Raw genomic sequence first — 24,569 nt, 5'->3', positions numbered from 1 at the left:
GCGTGTCCTAGTCGGTGCTATGTTGGAATGGTTGAATGGTGCTCACTGTACCGTAGGACGTTGGAGTTGCGGAGTGTTCAAAGTGACTGCAGAGACGCTCAGTTCCTTCTTGGTTTCAAGAAGCAATATCGGACAGTTGCAATTATCGATGTGTCTGTATCGCTCACGCCAGTCTCTTGTAGAATTAAGTAACACGTGTACTGCTTCCTCGACTGCGAAATTTTCCTGTCCAGGAATCATCTACCGCCGTTGCGATACCCAGCTCGCTCTATTAGTCAGAGACACCCAGACGCTAGCATTTATATGTGACTAAGTTGGCGTCGAATTCCTTGGCTTTCCTAATTCGTTACACACACTTCCGCACTGTATAGTATCAAAAAATAAAATATCAGTACAGGATTGGATATTACACTCAAATGGAAATGAAGTCCCATGATTCTTTACAGAGCGTAGGGGAACGATGCGGGAGACCCGCACCGCCTTACTAGGCGAATGATGATGATGAAGACGACACAACAACACCCAGTCATCTCGAGACAGGAAAAATTCTTGACCCCGCCGTGAATCGAACCCGGGACCTCGTGCTCGGGAAGCGAGAACGCTACCTCGAGACCACGAGGGGCGGACGCTACTGGCCATTAAAATTGCTACACCAAGAAGAAATGCAGATGATAAACGGGTATTCATTGGAGAAATATATTATACTAGAACTGACATGTGATTACATTTTCACGCAATTCGCGTGCATAGATCCTGAGAAATCAGTACACAGAACAACCCCCTCTGGCCGTAATAACGGCCTTGATACGCCTGGGCGTGTACAGGTACAGCTGCCCATGCAGCTTCAACATGATACCACAGTTCATCAAGAGTAGTGACTGGAGTATTGTGACAAGCCAGTTGCTCGGCCACCATTGACCAGAAGTTTTCATTTGGTGAGAGATCTGGAGAATGTGCAGGCCAGGGCAGCAGTCGAACATTTACTGTGTCCAGAAAGGCCTGTACATAACCTGCAACATGCTGTAGTGCATTATCCTGCTGAAATTTAGGATTTCCCAGGGATCGAATGAAGGGTAGAGCCACGGGTCGTAACACATCTGAAATGTAACGGCCACTCTTCAAGTGCCGTCAATGCGAACAAGAGGTGACCGAGACGTGTAAACAATGGCACCACATACCATAACGCCGGGTGATACGCCAGTATGCCGATCACGAACACACGCTTCCAATGTGCGTTTACCGCCTTGTCGCCAAACACGGATGCGAACAGCATGACTCTGTAAACAGAACCTGCATTCATCCGAAAAAATTGCGTTTTGCCATTCGTGCACCCAGGTTCGTCGTTGAGTACACCATCGCAGGCGCTCCTGTCTGTGATGCAGCGTCAAGGGTACCCGCAGCCACGGTCTCTTGAGCTGATAGTCAATGATGCTGGAAACGTCATCGAACAGTTCGTGCAGATGGTTTTTGTCTTGGAAACATCCCCATCTGTTGACTCAAGGATCGAGACGTGGCTGCACGATCCGTTACATCCATGCGGATAAGATGCCTGTCATCTCGTCTGCTAGTGATACGAAGCCGTTGGGATCCAGCACGGCGTTCCGTATTACCTTCCTGAACCCACCGATTCCATATTCTGCTAACAGTCATTGGATCTCGACCAACGCGAGCAGCAATGTCGCGATACGATAAGCTGCAATCGCGATAGACTACATTCCGACCTTCATCAAAGTCGGAAACGTGATGTCACGCATATCTCCTTCATACACGCGGCATCACAACAACGTTTCACCAGATAATGCCGGTCAACTGCTGGTTGGAATATTTCCTCATGTCAGCACGTTGTAGGTGTCGCCACCGGCGCCAACCTTGTGTGAATGCTCTGAAAAGCTAATCATTTGCATATCAGAGCATCTTCTTCCCGTCGGTTAAATTTCGCGTCTGTAGCACGTCATGTTCGTGGTGTAGCAATTTTGATGACCAGTACTGTATTTTGAGTTTAAAATCAATGTAGTGAATAGATACAAGTGCATTGTACTATCGAGTCTAAGATGTCTGACCCTAAACGGACTTTTGTAGTTTCCTGACGGTAGGTAGTAAGTGCGGCACATTTCACTAGGTATATAAATTACGTGGCGCATTACGGCGGAAGGTCGGTGCCGCAATTTGAGGATGACGCTGTAGTACACCAAAAATTCACAACTTCAGAAAATTGTAGAGAAACGCAAGAATTATATCAGATAATCAGTGGTCCGATGCTTGGTGTTTCTACTTGCAGGACACCCTCGACAAATGACTGGCCGTAAGTGGGTGAAGACATCGATTAGTATCAGATTACAAGATTGGCGAGCCATCACTAGCAACAGTAAAAACCGCTTAATATTTAGAAGCGACATGAACTGGATCGACCAGCTAGTGACTAGTTGTAGAATGACAAGATTCCTGGCTGCGATTCGTCGCAAGGGTTTTGAGAATACACAGGGAGATTCAGCTGCCCCTACCGCTGTCCTCTTATGCAGCCCGCAATGCTGCAGCTGGTTTCATAAGCCACGGGCTAATTTTGATGTTCTGCTGCTCGTTACGCACAAACTACTAGTACTACAGAAAAAATGAACGGGACTTTTCGTAGATAAATTTTGTCAGAAGATACGTCTTCGATGGTGGCCACTGTTTTCGATTTATTAAAGAAAAGTACTTAAAGAAGTGGCCAAACGCAATTCCACCCAGCACTCGTCCTTCAGCAGTCCGGAATTCTAGTATTTTGTTCGTGACTCTCCCTCCTACCACCGTACAAAAATTTCCGACTACACAAACTGTTCCCAACATTCGATCTTTTCGGTGTCTGTTGACTGGTATATTATGCCATCAGCATAGCCGGCTACTTCGTTAACATTATTAATGTAAACATGTTCATGAGGATAATGAAGGGAAAACAACTTTTGGAAAGGTCACGCTAAAACTAATCATGTTGTGAATTCCATCCAAACGTAACCCTTATAAGCGCAGTAGTTTCGTAGTCAGCTAACCTGACGAATACAACAGTTTAAATGTTTATTCTATGCTGTAAAATTCACAAAACCGTCGGATAAAATTTACACAAATGTCAGTTTTACAATCTTCAAATGGTTGACCAAGCCGGTGGTGTAATAAGGCGAGTCAATGAAGACTAAAGAGGATTGGTGCATTTGCAAATGCTTATACACTGAGAGTGCCATGATAAAATGGTTCTAATGGCTCTGAGCACTATGCGACCAACTTCTGAGGTCATCAGTCGCCTAGAACTTAGAACTAATTAAACCGAACTAACCGAAGGACATCACACACATCCATGCCCGAGGCAGGATTCGAACCTGCGACCGTAGCGGTCGCTCGGTTCCAGACTGTAGCACCTAGAACCGCACGGCCACTCCGGCCGACAGAGTGCCATGAATAACACATTAGAAATGCTGAACGATGGCGGCTGAGTAATGTAGCGGGAGTGTCTTTGAAGTTTGTTTCTATAAGTTTATCTTCAATAACTCGGAATCTGAGGCCACTAGCGAAAATTGTAGCTACATTAAATTTGCTACAAAAAGGTCTTGCTCGCTTTTTATGTAGGACTGATAGTTTGAGGGAGTCAGAGAATATGAAAATGTCGCAGGTAATTTATGAAGCCGGCCGGAGTGGCCGAGCGGTTCTAGGCGCTACAGTCTGGAATCGCGTGACAGCGACGGTCGCAGGTTCGAATCCTGCCTCAGGCATGGATGTGTGTGATGTGCTTAGGTTTGTTAGGTTTAAGTAGTTCTAAGTTCTAGGGGACTGATGACCACAGCAGTTAAGTCCTGTAGTGCTCAGAGCCATTTGAACCATTAATTTAAGAAGGGCAGTTATAGCACTGCAGGTAATTAAAACGACAGTGGTAGGGTCAGATGAATAATTTCGTAGGCAGCGCGATAAAAGACGTGGCTCACATAACCGTTGTTCGTTCGAATGTTCAGCATTTCTCGCTAATGTGTGACTCTCAGGAAGGATTAATAGGTATAGAGAATATGAACAGAGTTCAGAAATGAAGACATTGGCTCAAGAAAGAATTCGTGGCGGGCTGCATCAAACTCATAGAAAAATACTGTGGGCGTAAGAACTACCAGCCTTCTATTGTGATGACGGTGATAACGTGGTGAGAGGGAAGCGTGGAAGAGATGGAAAGAGGGGAAAGGGGGAGATGGGCACGGGGAGAAGGAGGGACGGGACAGAGGATGGAAAGAGGGGGAGATGGACAGGTGCAGGCAGAGGAAGATGTTTATAGAGGAAGTGTGGCCGAGGAGATGAACAGAGGAATAGGTGGAAATAGACTGAGAAAGACAAGAAGTGGAAATGGACAGAGAGAGGAGAACTTGGACAGAGAGAGGGGACGCGAAGAGATACAGAAAGAAGGGGCAGGAGGAAATGAAGAAAGAGAGATGGGCAGAGGCCAAGGAGAAGATGGCCAGAGGGCCAAGGAGCAGACAGAGAGAGCGATGGGGGGGGGGGGGGGAGGTAGGAGGGGGAGGAGGAGGAGGATTAGCAGATTGACATACACGCAATAACGTCTCTAGACCCCGTAACTTACCACGCAGAAAATAGCTGCTGCAATTGATTTCGAACTAATTTTTAACTCTAATGTCCTGTTTTCGTCTGTTTCTCATAATAGAAGGTCAAACGAACCCTGTATGTGTTAGCTTAACGATACACCGACGTACTGCATCTTCATTTGGAAAAATGCGACTTCCTGACTGCTGAAAAGCCAATATTGTTGGCGTTGATGTTATACACAGATATCGCAACGACAGATAAATGTAGTGAATTCGTGAAGACCTACAGACGATTGTCGCATGGCCAACATAAACCAAAGTAAGGTGCTGCACATACACTGGCATAAAGACCAATTACTGTATAGCAAACGCATTTGCAGTGGTGAATATGAACTATTTCGGCTTTATAGTGCAGTGACGACAATGACGACTCGAACCTGGACTTTCCGCTTTATGTGAACGGTCGCCTTAACCGCTTCTGTCATCAGAGCACGAATCACTGTCGGACTGAAACTTCCATAAGTGGTCACACCTTACATATGTTCCCATCTAGGAAGAACATATTTGCTGAGAGCAGAGGGCCTGATATTAGAGATTAAACATGAGACAGCAATGCCCGTGTTATTAAGGACTACGATGAAACGTTTCTTCGAAAATGTACCCATGGGAGATTGGGTCGGCCCGTGAGTCTTGCTCGGTTAGCCTAACGGCAAGTCAGCGGCTCGCGTCCAGGTTCGAGTACCCGTGTCGCACAAATTTCCATTGTCGTCATTACAAAACATAGCCGAAGATGTTTCGTATTCGCAAGTGCAGACACATATTCTGTATTTGTTGAGATGTGTTGTCACTGCAGTGGCTGTTCCTTCGCACATGGATCCATGTCCAAAGAAACATTGCTTCTTACTTCTTCGTAACACAAACACTCCTATTTATTACTGTATGTTTACACGATAGCTAAAAAATCACTGAAAGCAACCATAAAATGGTCCATGATGGTGCGTGCAGAGTGATTTTAAAGTGGATCAAGCGCAGAAAGCTAAAGGACAACAAGAGTGAGGTTCATCGAAGGACCCTATGGAAATGCAGTCCACCCACAAGTTAAGTAGTTTACAAAACGCTCGTCGGTCTGGGATCTGTTCTAGGTGGGACTGGTACAGGAAATAAAAAAAATGGTTAAAATGGCTCAGAGCAGTATGGGACTTAACATCTGAGGTCATCAGTCCCCTAGAACTTTGAACTATTTAAACCTAACCAACCTAAGGACGTCACACACATCCATGCCCAAGGCAGGATTCGAAACTGCGACCGTAGCGGCCCGGCGGTTCCAGGCTGAAGCTCCTATAACCGCTCGGCCACAACGATCGACTCAGGAAATAAAAATGATAGCAAGAGGAGCAGCATATTTCATTCCAACTTTATTTAGAAAGCACGAAAGTGTCTGGTACATGCTCATTCAATTTCAGTAGCAGGCGCTGCAAGAGGAGGGTTCTGCATCCCGTAGTGCTTTACAGTAGAAAAGTTGCGCAACATATTATGCAGTTCTGCATGCAACGGGCGTTGACTAAGTATTGCAAAACATTTTTTTTTTTTTCTGAAAGCAGGTTCAGCTCAATCAGGTTCCCACTACACCACATTACCCTGACTGTTGACTACAAGACCATATTTTCCAACATTATCGAAGTTCAGTGCGACGACATTATTGGGAGGGGCCTGTATATCCGCATGTCTCTCAACTGGTAGACGTCGATGCCAATGTCTTGCTGCATCAATGGCCTCCCCCTCATCCACATATTTCTCCTCACAGAGTGCACCTTTCATTGGGCCAAACAGAATGTGTGAGATCCGGTCTACATGGTGGATGAGGAACAACAATCCATTGAAGTTTTCTGAGCTCTTTCGGGTGCGCAGAATTGTGTGAGGCCTTGCGTTGTCGTGGAGAAGCAGAAGTTTTCATTTATGTTGCGGCAAAGACGCTGAAGTAATTTCGTCAGTTACCTGAGGGTAGCACAATACGCTTAAGACTTCATCGTGGCATCCAGAGGGGCAACATCGAACCAATGAACCTTTAAGAGTCCCAGAAGACCGTCTTTACCGGATCAGGATGTGACTTTGAACTTTTCCTTTGGAGGTGAGGTGGTCTGACTTCACTCCATGGACTGCAGTTCCGTTTCGTAGTGATGCACCCATGTTTCATCGCGTCTGACTGACACATACCTTTGAGAATCCCAGCTGGTGGACAAGTGTACCAGTACTACTCATAACATCAGAAACGTCCAGTTGTGCAGCGAGATGTTTGACTGCGACTGTTCAGTCATCTCGAGTGAGAGTGTCCGCACGTTCCAATACTGCAGGGGTCACTGTCGTGCGCCGCCAGCTGGCACGCAGGAGATCGGACAGGTTTGCCCGACCTTGTTACGATTATAACAGGCACCTCGCCGAACGACTCACCGTGCTTTTGTTAGTTATTGAACTTCCCTCGTAAAAATCGCAAAATTGCAAGTGAGTTGCTGAAATTTGTTGTGTATTATTCACTGCGACTGTGGAGCGAAGATGTAACAAAGATTCACTAATTGGGACTATAATGTTGTTCGTGTGGATTTCGAGTAACATCCGATGTGCTTTAAAAAGACAGGATGAAGTTGACAGATAAACTATAACTTAGCTTAACAACGAAATCATTTATTTCACCACCTTTCTGGCTATCGAACAATCGAAATATTGACCAGACTTTTATGATCCTTCTAATGATCCACTAAAACGTGTGCCAATTAATAGCTACATGTAAATCAGAGGTCGATAGGCAAGCTGCCAAATTTAGGTAGCTTTATTTTGAATTAAAGCTAATTCAGTATGTTTTACACTACTCCAGGTTTGCTTGCGTTTATATATACACATCGCGCGATCATTACAGGCCAAAGTAAAGGGTAAGTAGAGGGGCCCGGTAAAAATGAGGAATTATGTAGTTACATCACAATTAAAAGGAAAAAAAGGAAGAAGAATGGAGAGAGAAAGAGACAGGATGAGTTAGTGAAGCAATTCATAGATTTGAGCGCATAAAGAAGTATATACGCCATACTACGCGTCTATTACTACCGTTGACAGTTACAGGAAACTAACGCTCATTGTCGAATACCAGATACGGCACATGGCTGATTTCATTTTCAGGTATTGGCTTCGGAGCACCGCAGTCGTTTCCGTAAATACCGCTCAAGAAGAAAACTGCAACCGTTCTCACTATTTTTGCGAACAACGGCCTCAGATCTACGAATGCTACGTTATCCTGTCGAAACGTTATATATGGGCGAAGGATGACATGATGGTCGGTCGGTACCGTTGGGTCCTCTAGACCTGGCTGGACGGAGACTAATATATATATATATATATATATATATATATATATATATATATATATGTGTGTGTGTGTGTGTGTGTGTGTGTGTCTGTGTCTGTGTTTATTTTAAACTGCAGTACCGACCGACCGCCGTGTCATCCTCCTCAGTCCATTAGCCTCACTGGACGCGGATATGGAGGGGCATGTTGTCAGCAAACCTCCCTCTCGGCCGTTATCACTTTTCATGACCGGAGATGCAACTTCTTAATCAAGTAGTTCCTCAATTGTCTTCAAAAGGACGGAGTGCAGCTCCTACCCCCTGGGCAATAGTGCTCGGCAGACCCAGACGGTCACCCATCCAAGTGTTAGCCAAGATAGATATCGCTGAATTTCGGCTATATGATGAGAACTAACGTCAGCAGTGGGTCAAGCCCGTTGGCAGTTTTTTATACATAGTTTTTGTTTAGGGCAACTGCAGCTGAGGTAATCAGTGTTTCATAAATAAACCGCTTTCAGCTGTGTATACTTTTATATGCAAGAGGGCGACCGGTTTCGTGATGGCAAACCACATGTTCAGGTGTACATAAACAAGATAGGAAACATACACTCGGCATTATGATAAAAAAGCCGATGAGTCATCCCATAATCTAAGCTCTATGACAACCAATATGACATACTCAGACGTTATTAATGCATCAAGCCCGTGATAAAAGCTCACAACAAAAGAAACTGTGGCCCTCAACAAGAACGGCGTCATGGATAGATGATAAACTGACATGTTAAAAGCACGTTAATCTATAAAGAAAAGAGGAAAATGATTCTTCCCGGTACGAATCGAATTTTCTAAGCTACTCGGCTTTCAACGTTACTAACTGAATCTCCTTAACTGTTCTTTTTTCTTATTTCATCTTTTTCTTGTAGTTTAAAGCGCTTTTAACGTTGATCTGTTTTCACCACGTCAGTTTGATCTATGACGCCCGGCATGTTGCTAGTAACAGTATTTTGTTGGATTGGTGCGTAAGTTCGAAGCGTTTTGCCATAAGATTAATAAAAGCGAGAGATACACATAACAGAGACTTTTTTCATCAATAATATATTCTCCGTCACTACTTACAGTAGTCTGGGGTCACGTCTAGATTCCGCGACTGTACAGATCACTTGGTATTGAGACGAAGAAGCCGTCGGAAAACGTTCGGAGCGTATTTTCATCCGGAAAGGAAGTTCCTTGATGGTTGTAGGACATAGAGTGGGAAAGGTGAAAATCTGAGCTTGTAAGATCAGGTGAATAATGTGGGTGACCTCCCAACCCAACTCCTGTGTAGTGTTAGTCCAGCAGAACCCGGGCATGCTTTTCGTGGTTTGGCGTGCTTCCTTGTCGTTGTTCTTGGATTCCGTCTGCAAGACTTCTCAGTTGTTGGCAATAAATGTCAGAAGTAATAGTTATATCTCAGGAAAGCAAATAGTAGTACACACCGTCGCTGTTCCACCAGATGCATGACATTAACTTTTTGGCTGTTCGCAAGCCTTAATACGGGGAGTTGCTGCTTTGTTAGGGCTCAGCCATTCCTTTCTTTTCCTTATAAAGATACCATTTCTCGTCATCATTAACGATGATGCAAGCAGAGCTGCAGATATGGCCACCCGATGATTTCTGTGATTTTGGCTTAGAGCATGCGATACCTGTACAGATTTTTGAACCTTTTCCATTGCTTGAAAAGGGTGCAATATGGTGGAATCGTCACCGTTCAACACATTTGCCAGTTTTCGAGTACACCGAGGTTAATCATTATGCATTAACGCGTTTAAACGATGTTGATGAAAATCCGCAGGTTTTCCTGAATGTCTCTTCCTGAATGAGCCACTAATTTCCAAACGATCGTGTTTAAAAAGAGGAAATTATTTTCTTTTCGTACTCTGTCCAGTGGCATTATCCGCATACACGCACCAGTGTTTCTGGCTGCATCCGCTGCTGTTCGCTCCTCTACTGAACTGAAACAAGAACATGTCGGAAATGTTCCTACTTCTCCACTTGGCACTCCATTTTCTTGCGTCCACATCTCCAGTCACAATGCCGAAATGACAAAAGAAAAATATGTAACCTAAAAACGGCAACAGTGAACTACAATTCAAAAGTGATAATAGATAAATAAATCCATAACAAACGGAATACCAACATGCAAAACAAAAACACTACGAATTTATGCGCAATCCTAATATTTTGAGAAGGTTGAGCCCCCACCTTCCAGTATCTTGGACTGAAAATGTTACTGATATGTGCATATTTCATATTCGTTGTCAAATACAGCTCAATTTATTAGGATAGGAATGGTTTCTTTTTATCATAATGTCGATCGCATGTTTCTTCTCCTGTACATGTTAACCTGATGACGTGATCTGATATCACGAAACGTCATATACAGCTGAACGCGGTTTATATCTGAAAGAATTTTTACATATTTCGCAAAATTTAATTTTTTATGTCCTACACTTTTAGAAATGTAATATCCCTTATAGACTACCCTTTCTATCTCTCTCCTTTTTTTGATGACGATGCCGCCATTTGATCGTCATAATTTTTATTTTATTGCTATGCGATTCAGGTTTCGGCCGTAAGTGTTTTTCAAGTACAATCAGTTGTTTATATGTACTTGAAAATGATCTGAGGCCGAAACCTAGATCGCATAACAATGAAATAAAAATTATTACAATCAAATGGCGGCAACATTATTGCAAAAAAAATCACCATCACTGTGGCTCCAGCGAAAATCAAAATTATCACCATTTTCTCTATACTCTTCGTGCATTGGGAAATGGTTCGTCGTTCAGCAATCGAATGCAGTTTCATAGCGGCTTCTTCACATCGCAATCAAGATAAATTTGTGTCGAATGTCTTAAGATATTACAAATTTCACACAAAAATTTTCTGGAAAAATGGCAGAAATGAATGACACTGCAACCGTATGGCCCGCATCTCGTGGTCGTGCGGTAGCATTCTCGCTTCCCACGCCCGGGTTCCCGGATTCGATTACCGGCGGGGTCAGGGATTTTCTCTGCCTCGTGATGGCTGGGTGTTGTGTGCTGTCCTTAGGTTAGTTAGGTTTAAGTAGTTCTAAGTTCTAGGGGACTGATGACCATAGATGTTAAGTCCCATAGTGCTCAGAGCCATTTTTTTTACAACCGTATGTGAAACGTCAGTGTTATTCATTGACGGCAGTTGAGCGTTATGACGCGCCACCGCATTCAGAAAATTTTGATCATAAATGAATAGGAGTTTCAAGGACACTGTGGTCTCACCGAGAGATGACCATTTTTTGTTTGCCTGGCCAATATATACGCAAAGAAACCAAATAGCAAGAGGCATAAAGTGAACACACAGTAGTTACGACTTTAAATCACAATTTTCGGTAGAATATCTACAACCAGCAACAGAAGAATGATAGTGATCCAAGCAATTGACGCAAAGAACACGAAAACCTGAAGAAAAAATTCATGACTTGAAAATGCGCTTATCATTCGTGAGTGAAATTATAGTGCGGCCTTCAGCATGTGATCAGGTGAGAGAAAACGCAGACGCCAGAGAAGAAAACTCGAATAACTATACGTAATCACTAATGTATGAAAAAAACTGGACGTGAAGTTATTGAAAATCTACAAATTTCTCTTATCAACATAAAATTGTATCAGTCCAGATTTCACTGAAGATGCCTTAAAGTGGATAGGCGAAACGCGTCTGCAGTGAATAAAATACATGGCAGCAAGAAGATTGCTTTTGATTACACAAGATACTGAGAGCTGTATTTGTTAATAGTGTTCACTCACCTGGCCGATGACGGCGATCTGTTACCAGAGAGTCTCGCGCTTGTCAAAGGGGGACAGCACCGAGTATCCGGACGACTGAGACCTGCTGTTACGCCTGCGGAGGAATTGCTCGTCGACGGAGCCCTTCGTCGTCCCGTCAGTGAGGACTGCGGAGCGTGGTGTTGTGACCGGCGGACACAGTGGACGTTATTAACGAGCCCGCCCCCGGTTGACTTCACGGGACGGAGTCTCGCGCGCTACTGGCGAACCGCCGCCGTCCATTCGCATCCGCCGCCAGAGCGGGCTGCTGTCGCCAGCGGCAGTTGCCGCACCCGCCGTCAGAGGCGCTGCCTCTGCTCACGCTGCGACTATTCTGGAAATGGTCTTCTAACGCATTAACAAATAGCGGATAAAGATAACAGCGCGAACAATCGCAAGAATGCATTAGCTCCGTACGAGGCAGCGCACAAATATGGCATCTAGTGGTTCGAAATTATTACTGTTGTCGTCTGGTAGCACGTAATACCTTGCATGAAAAACGAGTACGTGATGCCTCGGATTTGGCTATCATATGTAAAATAATTGGTATAAGACGACATTTACTGAATAGTAGGTTGGGAGTTTTGGCTAAAATGAAATATTTTAACTGTTGTTGTTATGGTCTTCAGACCAGAGACTGATTTGATGCAGCTCTTCATGTTATTCCATCCTGTGAAAGCTTCTTCAACTCTGAGTAACTACTGCGACCTACATCCTTCTGAATCTGTTTAGTGTTCACATCTCTACGATTTTTGCCCTCTACGCATTCCTCAAGTACCAAATTGGTGATCCCTTAATACCTCAGACGTGTCCTACCAACCAATTCCTTCTTCTAGTCAAGTTGTGCCACAAATTCCTCTTATCCCCAATTCTGCTCAGTACTTCCTTGTTAGTTACGTGATCTACCCATCTAATCTACAGCATTCTGCTGTTGCACACATTTAGAAAGCTTCTTTTCTCTTCTCGTCCAAACTGTTCATCGTCCGTTTTTCGTATCCATACCTGGCTAGATCCCATACAAATACTTTCAAAAAGGTCTTCCTCTAAACTCGATGTTAACAAATTTTCTCTTTTTCAGCAACGCTTTCCCTGCCATTGCGTCTACATTTTATATCCTCTCTACTTCGACCGTCATTAGTGATTTTGCTTCCGAAATAGCAAAACTCATCTACTACTTTAAATGTATTTATTTTATCTTCATTAGTTTTCTTTGAATGACCACTTATACTTAAAACCTCCGAGTGGTTACTTTGACCACATCACATGTATATTTGAAAACGGATTATTTAAAGATTGTTGTGCGTCACTCCCCGGATTTATTCTTAGCACTCGTCAACAATGTACTAAATATGTTGGTTACTGAAGTTTATTCGCATTGTTTGAACTTAAAAGCTCAACAATGCAATATGTCATTTATTGTTTGCTATTCGGTTTCGCATGAACAATACTGGTTATTTGAGTACTGGTCTCAGAGCAGTAGACATGGCTCAGATGTCACAGCGATACAAACCACGGCCAGGGCCACTTTCAGATGAAGAAATTGTCACCCTTTTGTATGAATCGGATGCTGAAAATGATCCTGAAGTTGAGGACCTTGTGGAAGATTCTACAGATGAAGATTACCAACCTGTCGCTAATATTTATTATTATTATTGTTACTATATGAATAATAATCACTATTATAATAGAACTGACACTTCTAGTGCTACTTCTGTTACTTCTATTATATTGTGTGGTATGTTATCTTTATAATGAGTTGTAGCTTTCTAATTGTCTCTTTCCTCACGCAGTTGCTTAACCAGGACCCAGCAGTAATATAAACAACGCTAGAGAAGGATCTACCCTGGGTAAAAAAAGAACTGCACCTCCTTTAAGTGGACCATTACAGAATCGACGTAGAAGAGGAGAACGAAATGAGGGTTCACTTCCAGAACCTGGCTCAAAACTCTTGGGGAAGGACGGGATCACGGAGTGGACTGTAGCGGACTTCGGTGTTACTACTCCAGGTAGGATAGGTCAACAGAATATATTGAAAGAAACACGGGGACCTACTCCACACGCAAAGTGGCACGTCTCTCTTGATGATGTTTCGAGTGCCTGGCGCCTTTTAGTTGATCAATCAATATTGAAACACATAAAGAAATGCACAGAAGCAGAGGCACAACGGCTTCTTGGAAATGATTCCTGGAGTTTGCATTGAGAAGAATTAGATGCAGTTGTTCCTTTATTATATGTTCGTGGTGCACCAGGTGCCAGATGTATTGAAGTAGATGAGTTGTGGTAGAAAAAGTGGGGAGCCCCATGACACAATGAGACGAAACAGGTTTCGAGAATTTTTGAAATATCTGCGTTTTGATGAAAAAAAATACACGGTCGGAACGTTTGAAAAGTGACAAATTTGCACTTATGTCAACTACTTGGAACCATTTTATAGAAAACTGTCAGTTGAATTACATACCTGGATCAAATGTCACTGTGGACGAACAACTTTTCCTCCGTAGAATCAGGTGTCAATATTTGCAATATATGCCGAATAAGCCTGATAAATTCGGAATCAAATTCTGGCTTCTAGCGGATGCAGAAACAAAATATCTTTGTAATGGGTTCCCTTATGTAGGAAAGAACGGACAGAGCGCACCTAATGGGAAACTTCCAGAACAAGTAGTATTGAAGTTGGTAGCTCCATATCGCAGTAAGGGGCGAAATGTGACTACTGATAATTTTTTCACTACTGTCACACTTGGGGAGAGACTGGAAAAAAACTAGTCTTGTCGGCACTATTAACCGTGCAAGAAAAGAAATTTCGAACACTATAAAAAAATGAAAACTTCTCTTTATACGTCTGTTCTCTTGAAAAGGGAAGGTGGTACTCTGACTGTTTACCAAGGGAAAAAGAACCAAAATGTTCTTCTGTATAGCACCATGCACACAGATGTTGAAATACAAAATAATTCGAAACACCTTCCCGAAACAGTGAGCATCTACAATAGCACAAAATGTGCTGTAGATGTCTTGGACCAGATGACGAGGAAATATTCTGTCCGCTCTGGTACTCGTCGATGGCCTGTACACGTATTTCACAATATCCTAGATTTAGCAGCCATCAACGCATGGATAATTTTCAAGCTAGTGACAGGGATCAAAATAAGTAGGAGGAATTTCATCTTAAATCTAGCAGAAGAATTAGGTAGAGCCTATATGGAAACCAGGAATCAGAAAAGGATGCTAAGGGACGGAAAAGAAAAGGAAGAAAAGGGCGATGGTGATGAAGGAAGAGAAGAAGCGGAAATTCCTGCGAAAGTAAGAAAACTATGCCAAACGAGGAAGTGCAGAAACAAGACAAATGAAGTGTGCAGTAATTGCAAAAGATATGTTCGTGGGCCGTGTACATATAAAGTAACAAAGACAGTAGTTTGTAATACTTGTAAGTAGTATTAGGTACTATACATGGTCATATTTTATGATTGGTATTTCTCTAAACATATTCATGGGTACTTAGTTTCTCCAGTAAGATTAATTTCTGTTAATTTTAAAACTACTGCAATACAATTAGTATGGTTGCAGATAAATATTGTGAACTATGTTCTTTAATGTTAGTAGTATTATGTTCCCATTGTTGTTGTAAAATACAATGATACTGTTATTAAACGTAGTTAAAGTGATACATTGTTATCAAAGTCATTAATATTTACATTAAAAAGCATAGCATGTACTTACAAAGAAAGTTGTCTCTTTGACGACATCGGCGATTCTAAGTATAGTACTAGTTCCGGCGGTTCTAGTGTTAATTCGACTATATTCCATTATCCTCGTTTAGCTTTTGTTGATGTTCATCTACTTTCAAGACACTGCCTATTCCGTTCATCTGCTCTTCCAGGTCCTTTGCTGTCTCTGACAGAACTACAATGTCATTGGCAAACATCAAAGTTTTTATTACATCTCCATGGGTTTTAATTCATACTCCAAATTTTTATTTTGTTTCCTTTACTGGTTGCTCAATATACAAATTGAATAACACCGCGGATAGGCTACAACCCTGTCTCACTCCCTTCCCAACCACTGTTTCCCTTTCGTGCCCCTCGACTCTTATAAGTGCCATCTGGTTTCTGTACGAATTGTAAATAGGCTTTCGCTCGCTATATTTTACCCCTGCCACCTTCAGAATTCCAGTCAACATTGTCAAAAGAGTTCTCTCAATCTACAAATGCTAGAAGCGTACTTTGCCTTTCCTTAATCTACACTCCTGGAAATTGAAATAAGAACACCGTGAATTCATTGTCCCAGGAAGGGGAAACTTTATTGACACATTCCTGGGGTCAGATACATCACATGATCACACTGACAGAACCACAGACACATAGACACAGGCAACAGAGCATGCACAATGTCGGCACTAGTACAGTGTATATCCACCTTTCGCAGCAATGCAGGCTGCTATTCTCCCATGGAGACGATCGTAGAGATGCTGGATGTAGTCCTGTGGAACGGCTTGCCATGCCATTTCCACCTGGCGCCTCAGTTGGACCAGCGTTCGTGCTGGACGTGCAGACCGCGTGAGACGACGCTTCATCCAGTCCCAAACATGCTCAATGAGGAACAGATCCGGAGATCTTGATGGCCAGGGTAGTTGACTTACACCTTCTAGAGCACGTTGGGTGGCACGGGATACATGCGGACGTGCATTGTCCTGTTGGAACAGCAAGTTCCCTTGCCGGTCTAGGAATGGTAGAACGATGGGTTCGATGACGGTTTGGATGTACCGTGCACTATTCAGTGTCCCCTCGACGATCACCAGTGGTGTACGGCCAGTGTAGGAGATGCCGGGTGTTGGCCCTGTGTGCCTCGGTCGTATGCAGTCCTGATTGTGGCGCTCACCTGCACGGTGCCAAACACGCATACGACCATCATTGGCACCAAGGCAGAAGCGACTCTCATCGCTGAAGACGACACTCCATTCGTCCCTCCATTCACGCCTGTCGCGACACCACTGGAGGCGGGCTGCACGATGTTGGGGCGTGAGCGGAAGACGGCCTATCGGTGTGCGGGACCGTAGCCCAGCTTCATGGAGACGGTTGCGAATGGTCCTCGCCGATACCCCAGGAGCAACAGTGTCCCTAATTTGCTGGGAAGTGGCGGTGCGGTCCCCTACGGCACTGCGTAGGATCCTACAGTCTTAGCGTGCATCCGTGCGTCGCTGCAGTCCGGTCCCAGGTCGACGGGCACGTGCACCTTCCGCCGACCACTGGCGACAACATCGATGTACTGTGGAGACCTCACGCCCCACGTGTTGAGCAATTCGGCGGTACGTCCACCCGGCCTCCCGCATGCCCACTATACGCCCTCGCTCAAAGTCCGTCAACTGCACATACGGTTCACGTCGACGCTGTCGCGGCATGCTACCAGTGTTAAAGACTGCGATGGAGCTCCGTATGCCATGGCAAACTGGCTGACATTGACGGCAGCGGTGCACAAATGCTGCGCAGCTAGCGCCATTCGACGGCCAACACCGCGGTTCCTGGTGTGTCCGCTGTGCCGTGCGTGTGATCATTGCTTGTACAGCCCTCTCGCAGTGTCCGGAGCAAGTATGGTGGGTCTGACACACCGGTGTCAATGTGTTCTTTTTTCCATTTCCAGGAGTGTATTTTCTAAGATAAATCGTAAGGTCAGTATCGCCTCGCGTGTTCCTACATTTTTACAGAATCCAAACTGATCTTCCCCGAGGTGGGCTTCTACCAGTTTTTCCATTCGCCTATGTGGTATCGATAGTTCCGATGCCACAGCGTAGGTTGGCACTACTAAAGCGGAAGATCTTCGCCGACCACAGCGTCCTCCAGCCGACGCTGGGCAGCTCTACGAGCGCCGCTCCACTTTCGCCGAGTTCATGAAGAGCAGACGGCCGAGAACCATCGCTTTAGCTTAGCTTGCTATTGAGACTTTCTTATCAGGATTTTGGCTTCGCACCTACGTGCTCAACTGCACCAAAGATAAGTATTCATTTGTATATATTCATGCACCAGTAAAAACCTCTCTTATTTTACTTGCAGTACCGACGATCTTTACCTCCCCTGCTCCTATTCGCTTCCTTACATTCGGCCTCTTTGTCAGATTTCAGGAGCAGACCCACGCGCCGCGTTATACAAAATCCTATAACTAATTTGTGTTAGTATTTTGTAGCCGTGACTTATTAAACTGATGGTTCGCTAATTTTCACACCTGTCAACACTTGCTTTCTTTGAAACTGGAATTATTATATTCTTCTTGAAGTCTGAGGGTATTTCACCTATCTCGTGCATCTCGCTCACCAGATGGTAGAGCTTTGTCATGGCTGTCTCTCCTAAGGCTATCAGTAGCTCTAATGCAATGTTGTCTTCTCCCGGCGCATAGCTATGGAATAAAAAGATTTTCTGTGTGATAAACTACAGCATTACTTTCATCTCTCGCAAAAGTTATCTGATCACGTACGCATAATATTCTTTAGTCTGATGATCTTTTCTGATGATCGAGATTGAGAAGACTTGTTTATTTTATTCTCATATGATTTAAACAGCTCCGCAAAATATTTATTGATCAATAAGAGGAAATTTATTTTCACTAACACCCTCTACAGAAGCATACTGACTCATCAGTGCGTGAACCAATATGGTACCGAGCAAGACGGCGCAGTGGTTAGCACACTAGACTCGCATTCTGGAGGCCGACGGTTCAGACCCGCGTCAGGCTGTCCTGACTTAGGTTTTCCGTGATTTACCTAAACCGCTTCATGTAAATGCCGGGATGGTTCCTTTGAAAGTGCACGGCTGACTTCCTGCCCCATTCTTCTCTAATACGACGGGACTGATGACCTTGCTCTTTGGCCCCCCTCCCGAGAATCAACCAATCAACCAATTTGATTCGAACTCCATGAGATCTTTGAATACAAAAAATTACTGAAATGATTGCTATAGGTTGGTTGGTTGGTTTGGGGGGAGGGACCAAACAGTGAGGTCATCGGCCCCATCGGAGCATGGGAAAGGAAGTCGGCCGTGCCCTATCAAAGAAACCATCCCGGCATTTGCATGAAGTGATTTAGGGAAATCATGGAAAATCTAAATTGCCGGACGCGGGATTGCACCGTCGTCTTCCCGAATATGAGTCCTCTGTGCTAACCGATTCCTAAAGGTCTTAGACATCATAGATGACAAGAAGTTTCACATTCATTAAAAAAATAAAAGAACTGCATGTTTCATCCCTTCCTACCAGTAAACACTCAAGTGACAAAAGTCATAGGATAGTGATCTACACATATAAAGATGGTAGTAGTATCGTGTACACAAGGTATAAAAGGGCAGTGCACATGCGGAGCTGTCATTTGTACTAAGGTTACTCATTACTGCGGCCCGTCAGGAATTAACAGCCGTTGAACGCGGAATGGTAATTGACACTAGGCGCATGAGATATTCCATTTCGGAAATCGTTAAGTAATTCAATATTCCGAGATGCATAGTATCAAGAGTCTGCTGAGAATACCAAATTTCAGACATCACCTCTTATCACGAACAACGCAGTGGCCGATGGCTTTCATTTAATGACCGAGAGCAACAGTGTGCTGACAGACAAGAAAAAATGCGTGAAATAACATAAATCAATTTGGGACATATGACTAACGTATCCGTTAGGACAGTGCGGCGAAATCTGACGTTAATGGTCTATGGCAGCAGACGGCTGACGCGAGTGCCTTTGCTAGCAGCCGATCACCAACAGCGCCTGTCTTGGGCCCTGGCCATATCGGTTGGGCCCCAGACGGTTGGAAAACCGTGGCCTGGTCAGAAGAGTACCGATTTTGTCAACGAGGCACTGTGCAAGCTGGCAGTGGCTCCATAATGGTGTGGGCTGTGTTTACATGGAATGTGAACATAATTATCTTTATTTCTATGTACAGCATCAGCATGATCCTTCACTCCATCAGTGGCTACATTACAGATACACCTATAATTGCCACGAAGAACTGTACGACTTTGGTGAAAAGAAATGAAAAGCCGAAGAAAACCTGCTTTCTTGTGCTATATAACTTCTTCCATTAGGCTTCCTGTATTTTTCCTACAGGCTGATGAACTTACCTGCCACGTCATTATCAACTTCTCTTTTGGCACTGTTGCACTTCATTACTTTGCGTTTTACAAGCGTTGCCTAGAAAGTAATCCATCGCATTTTTTTCTCAGCCGAAAATAGTGCAGCGAATGCGGGAAGTTACGTATGTATTATGTGAAGTCTCCTGAGCGAGCACGCAAAGTTTCTGTCATTTCCGAAACATAGTGTAGCTGCCGGACAGGTTCAAAATGGCATCTGTAGGTGAAGTACGTTCCAAGCAACATGCCGTCATTGAATTTCTCACTGTAGAGAAAGACACCGTGTGGAATATTCACAAGCGCTTCTGCGAAGTCTATGGAGCATCTGCTGTAGACAGAAGTACAGTAAGTTCGCTGGGCACGGAGGGTGAGATCATCAGAAGGCGCCGGCGGTGGTGGCCGAGCGGTTCTAGGCGCTACAGTCTGCAACTGCGTGACCGCTACGGTCGCAGGTTCGAATCCTGCCTCGGGCATGGATGTGTGTGATGTCCTTAGGTTAGTTAGGTTTAAGTAGTTCTAAGTTCTAGGGGACTGATGACCTCAGAAGTTAAGTCCCATAGTGCTCAGAACCAGCCATCAGAAGGCGGTTCGGCGGAGCTCCACTTCTTGCAGCGGTCGGAGGGACCATCCAGGGCTGTCACACCTGACATGTTGCAGCGAGCTGATGTTGTCGTTCGCGAGGACTGGCGCATTACGACTCGGCAGTTGGCGCTGCATCTGACAATCAGCAAAGGAAGTGCGGACGCAATTATCCGCACTCTTGAATATTCAAAAGTGTGTGCAAGATGGTCCCGCGGTGTCTAACGGTGGATCACAAATCGCACAGGAGAAACACATTTGTCTTCATATTATGCAGTGTTTTGAAGCTCTCTGGGAGGCCTTGTTATCCTGCACTGTCACAGGTGGTGAAACCTGGGTTCACCATTTTGATCCCGAAACTAGACGACAGCTCATGGAATGACACCATTCCCACTCAAAGCGACTGCTTCCGCCGGTAAGATCATGATCACCGTGTTCTGGGACTGCGAAGGTGTGATTCTCGTTGATGTGATGGCAAGAGGAGGTACCATCAATTCAGAAGCATATGTCAGCGTATTAACAAAACTCAAGAAGCGCTTCCCGCTACTTCGGCGCCACACCAACCCAGGAGATGTTTTACAGCAACACAATAACGCTCTGCCCCACGCAAGTCTGAGGACTGCTGAGCACATCGCAAAACAGGACTGGGCAGTGTTACGGCATACACTCCACAGCCCTGACCTAGCCCCCTCGGTCTTCCACTTGTTTGGGACATTAAAGGATGACGTTCGTGGAAGAAATTTTGAGGACCATGAGGAGGTGATTGAGTCAGTGAAGCACTAGCTCTGCCACCAGGACAACGATTGGTACCAACAGGGCATACACGCCCTTGTTTCGCCATAAAACAGGATGGAGCTTACGTGGAAAAATAGGGTGTGTAGATAAATCACCATTTTTTCGTGTGTGTAATTCTCATTACGTTCAATAAAGAATTGTTGAAGAAAAAAATGCAGTGCATTACTTTCTCGGCAACCCTCGTACATTACAGAACTCGGAACTAAAAATATGAATCACTTATTTCTGTCTCGATTCTGTTTCCTGTAACGTTCTACAGTTTACCGCTAACGACAAAAATTTTTCTTGCAAATTTGGGGGTAATACCATGGTCCTCTTACACTTTAATGTCGGCGCCTGATGTTTTTGCTCCACTTCCTCTTCTCGCTTCCGTTTCTTTTGGCTTGTTCCGAAATTACTTTCCTTTCTATCTGGCAAAATTTAAGGAACACAGTCAGGCCAAATGCTGAAACTAGGAGGGTAAAAAGTTATCTGTAACGGCAATAGCGTAACGAATCACTAACCATGCTTTAAAATATAGCTATTTTACTACTTAAAAAACAATACTTACCACTGGCTTAGTAAATTCTTATTTATGAAGTCCTTCTCTATAAAGTGATCGGAATATACTACATGACTGCTATTTAAATGGTCAGGTCCATCTTTGCTAAATATTTCGTTAATATCTGCTATTCTACTGTAAATAATCAAATGTCTACATTCAAAAATAACGAAAGGATGGTTACAAATAATAACGTTCTCAATTGTACGAAGTAAAACTATCTCACTGAGGGCTACCCTCCAGTTTATATTCACACCTACATTTCTTTCTTCCTCGGGAATATGTAGAAAGACGACATGATGGCTAATAATTAGAGTATCCATATACAGCACAAACAACACCTCTGCTAGACATTTTCAGCTCATAAACTAAGTGAAACTTATTGGGGATGGGCAGAACAATGTGAACACCTGTACTACCTTGGGAATGACTTATTAATAAGGTACTTGACCCCCATTTGCCCGTAATACAACAGCGATTCTCCTTGGAATACTGGCACATTATGATTGTATATTCTCCAGTAGAATGTTACGCCACTTTCCGATCAGAACCTCTTCTGACTCCTGTAGTGAGAAGGGAGGTGGAAATCTGCTCCGGAGTTTTCCGCTCCACTACCGCCCACAAGGGTTCGATAATGTTCAAGTCCGGGAACTGTGCAAGCCAGAGAAGACGCTGCATTTCAGTAGCATGCTACTGATACCACGATTGCACTTTGCCGGCCGAAGTGGCCGTGCGGTTAAAGGCGCTGCAGTCTGAAACCACCAGACCGCTACGGTCGCAGGTTCGAATCCTGCCTCGGGCATGGATGTTTGTGATGTCCTTAGGTTAGTTAGGTTTAACTAGTTCTAAGTTCTAGGGGCTAATGACCTCAGCAGTTGAGTCCCATAGTGCTCCGAGCCATTTGAACCATTTTTTGATTGCACTTTCATGGCTGTATGATTAGGTGCATTATCGTCCTGAAATATGGCATCATTATTGGGGAACACATTTGAATCATGGGGTGCACATGATCACCTAAAATGTTTACATAATCGTTGGCTGTAACACGGCCTTTAATGGGCAGAATACAACGATATGGCTGCCCACACTATCACACTTCACCTCCGCGTTCTACAGACTCAAACGCGGCTCGATTTTGGAAATAACGAAACTGTTGACGCGTCGGACCGTGTGACATGTTTCCATTGATCAGAGGTCCAGGATTTATCCTCCTGACACCCTGTTTTACACTTCTTTGCTTTGGTTGTCGTCACTAATGGTTTCGCTATACCAGCTCGTCCAAGACTACTCGCTTTATAGAGTTCTCGGCGGGCAGTGTCGATAGATACGGGGTCTAGAAGATGCCTTTTGAGCTCAACAGTCACTTTGGCTGAAGTAGTTTTGTGTTGTTTTGACACAATTCTTGTTAGCGCACGACGATGTCTGTCATTTGGTTTTGATTTACGCCCGCTATTATGTTCACACGATGACGTATTTCCACGTTTTGTGTGGGTTGTCTTGGTTACTGACGCCCCAGCTAATCTGGCCCACACTACCTGTCCTCTTTGGAACTCTGCCAGGTCTTTCACTCGGCCTTTGAATGCAAATACGAAGTGTGCACTACTCGTAAACAACATGCACTGATGCCTAGTCCGTACAGAACACACTCAGTCCAGCACGACACGAGTCTTACCTGCGTTGTTGACCGTCAAACAAACCCATCCCGTTACTACGACTGTTCACAATATTTTGCCTATCATCTGTACCTTCCGTGATGCTCTCGCCTGTTGACATACGCGAAGCTGTTGGTATTCTTTCCCCGCCATCACGGTATGCTGCAATCATTGTTGCACTCTTTAGGACAGAGTTTAAGCTGTTACCTTCATACCCTGTCTGGTATTAATTAACCAGTGGAAAAATGCTTCTGTAGGAGCTCAATAAAATACGAACATACTCCTCTTTAAACGACTCTACATCCACGTCTATCTATATCTACGTGATTACTCTGCTATTCACAATAAAGTGCCTGGCAGAGGGTTCAATGAACCACCTTCGTGCTGTCTCTCTACCGTTCCACTATCGAGCGGCACGCGGAAAAAACGAGCACTTAAATTTTTCCCTGCGAGCCCTGATTTCTCTTATTTTATCGTGATGATCATTTCTCCCTGTGTAGGTGGGTGCCAACAGAATGTTTTCACAATCGAAGGAGAAAACTGGTGATTGAAATTTCATGAGAAGATCCCGCCGCAACGAAAAACGCCTTTGTTTTAATGATTGCCACTCCAATTCACGTATCATGTCTGTGACACTATCTCCCTTATTTCGCGATAATACAAAACGAGCTGCCCTTCTTTGTACTTTTTCGATGTCATCCGTCAGTCCCACCTGATGCTGATCCCACACCGCACAGCAGTACTCCAGAATAGTGCGGACAAGCGTAGTGTAAGCAGTCTCTTTGGTAGACCTGTTGCACCTTCTAAGTGTTCTGCCAATGAATCGCAGTCTTTGGTTTGCTCTACCCACAATATTATCTGTGTGACCGTTCCAATTTAGGTTTTTGTAATTGTAGTACCTGAGTGTTTAGTTGAATTTACAGCCCTCAGATTTGTGTGACTTATCGCGCATCCGAAATTTAGCTGATTTCTTTTAATAGTCATATGAATAACTTCACACTTTTCTCCCAGAAAAAATGGAAACCACCTGCCTCAATACTTATCCCGCCTTCCTCACCAAAAATTTTGACATGCAAAATACATTCGCGCCATTTTGACACAGAAAATTCTCAAATCCTTTTACCCAGTCTGTCAGTGTAGTTAAGCCTTCATATTCGGCATATCCCAGTCTGTGTATGT

The sequence above is a fragment of the Schistocerca piceifrons genome, chromosome 9, assembly GCF_021461385.2.
Source record: "Schistocerca piceifrons isolate TAMUIC-IGC-003096 chromosome 9, iqSchPice1.1, whole genome shotgun sequence".
Taxonomy (NCBI): domain Eukaryota; kingdom Metazoa; phylum Arthropoda; class Insecta; order Orthoptera; family Acrididae; genus Schistocerca; species Schistocerca piceifrons.
The sequence above is the reverse complement of the archived record's forward strand: the minus strand, read 5'-3'. Positions refer to the sequence as shown.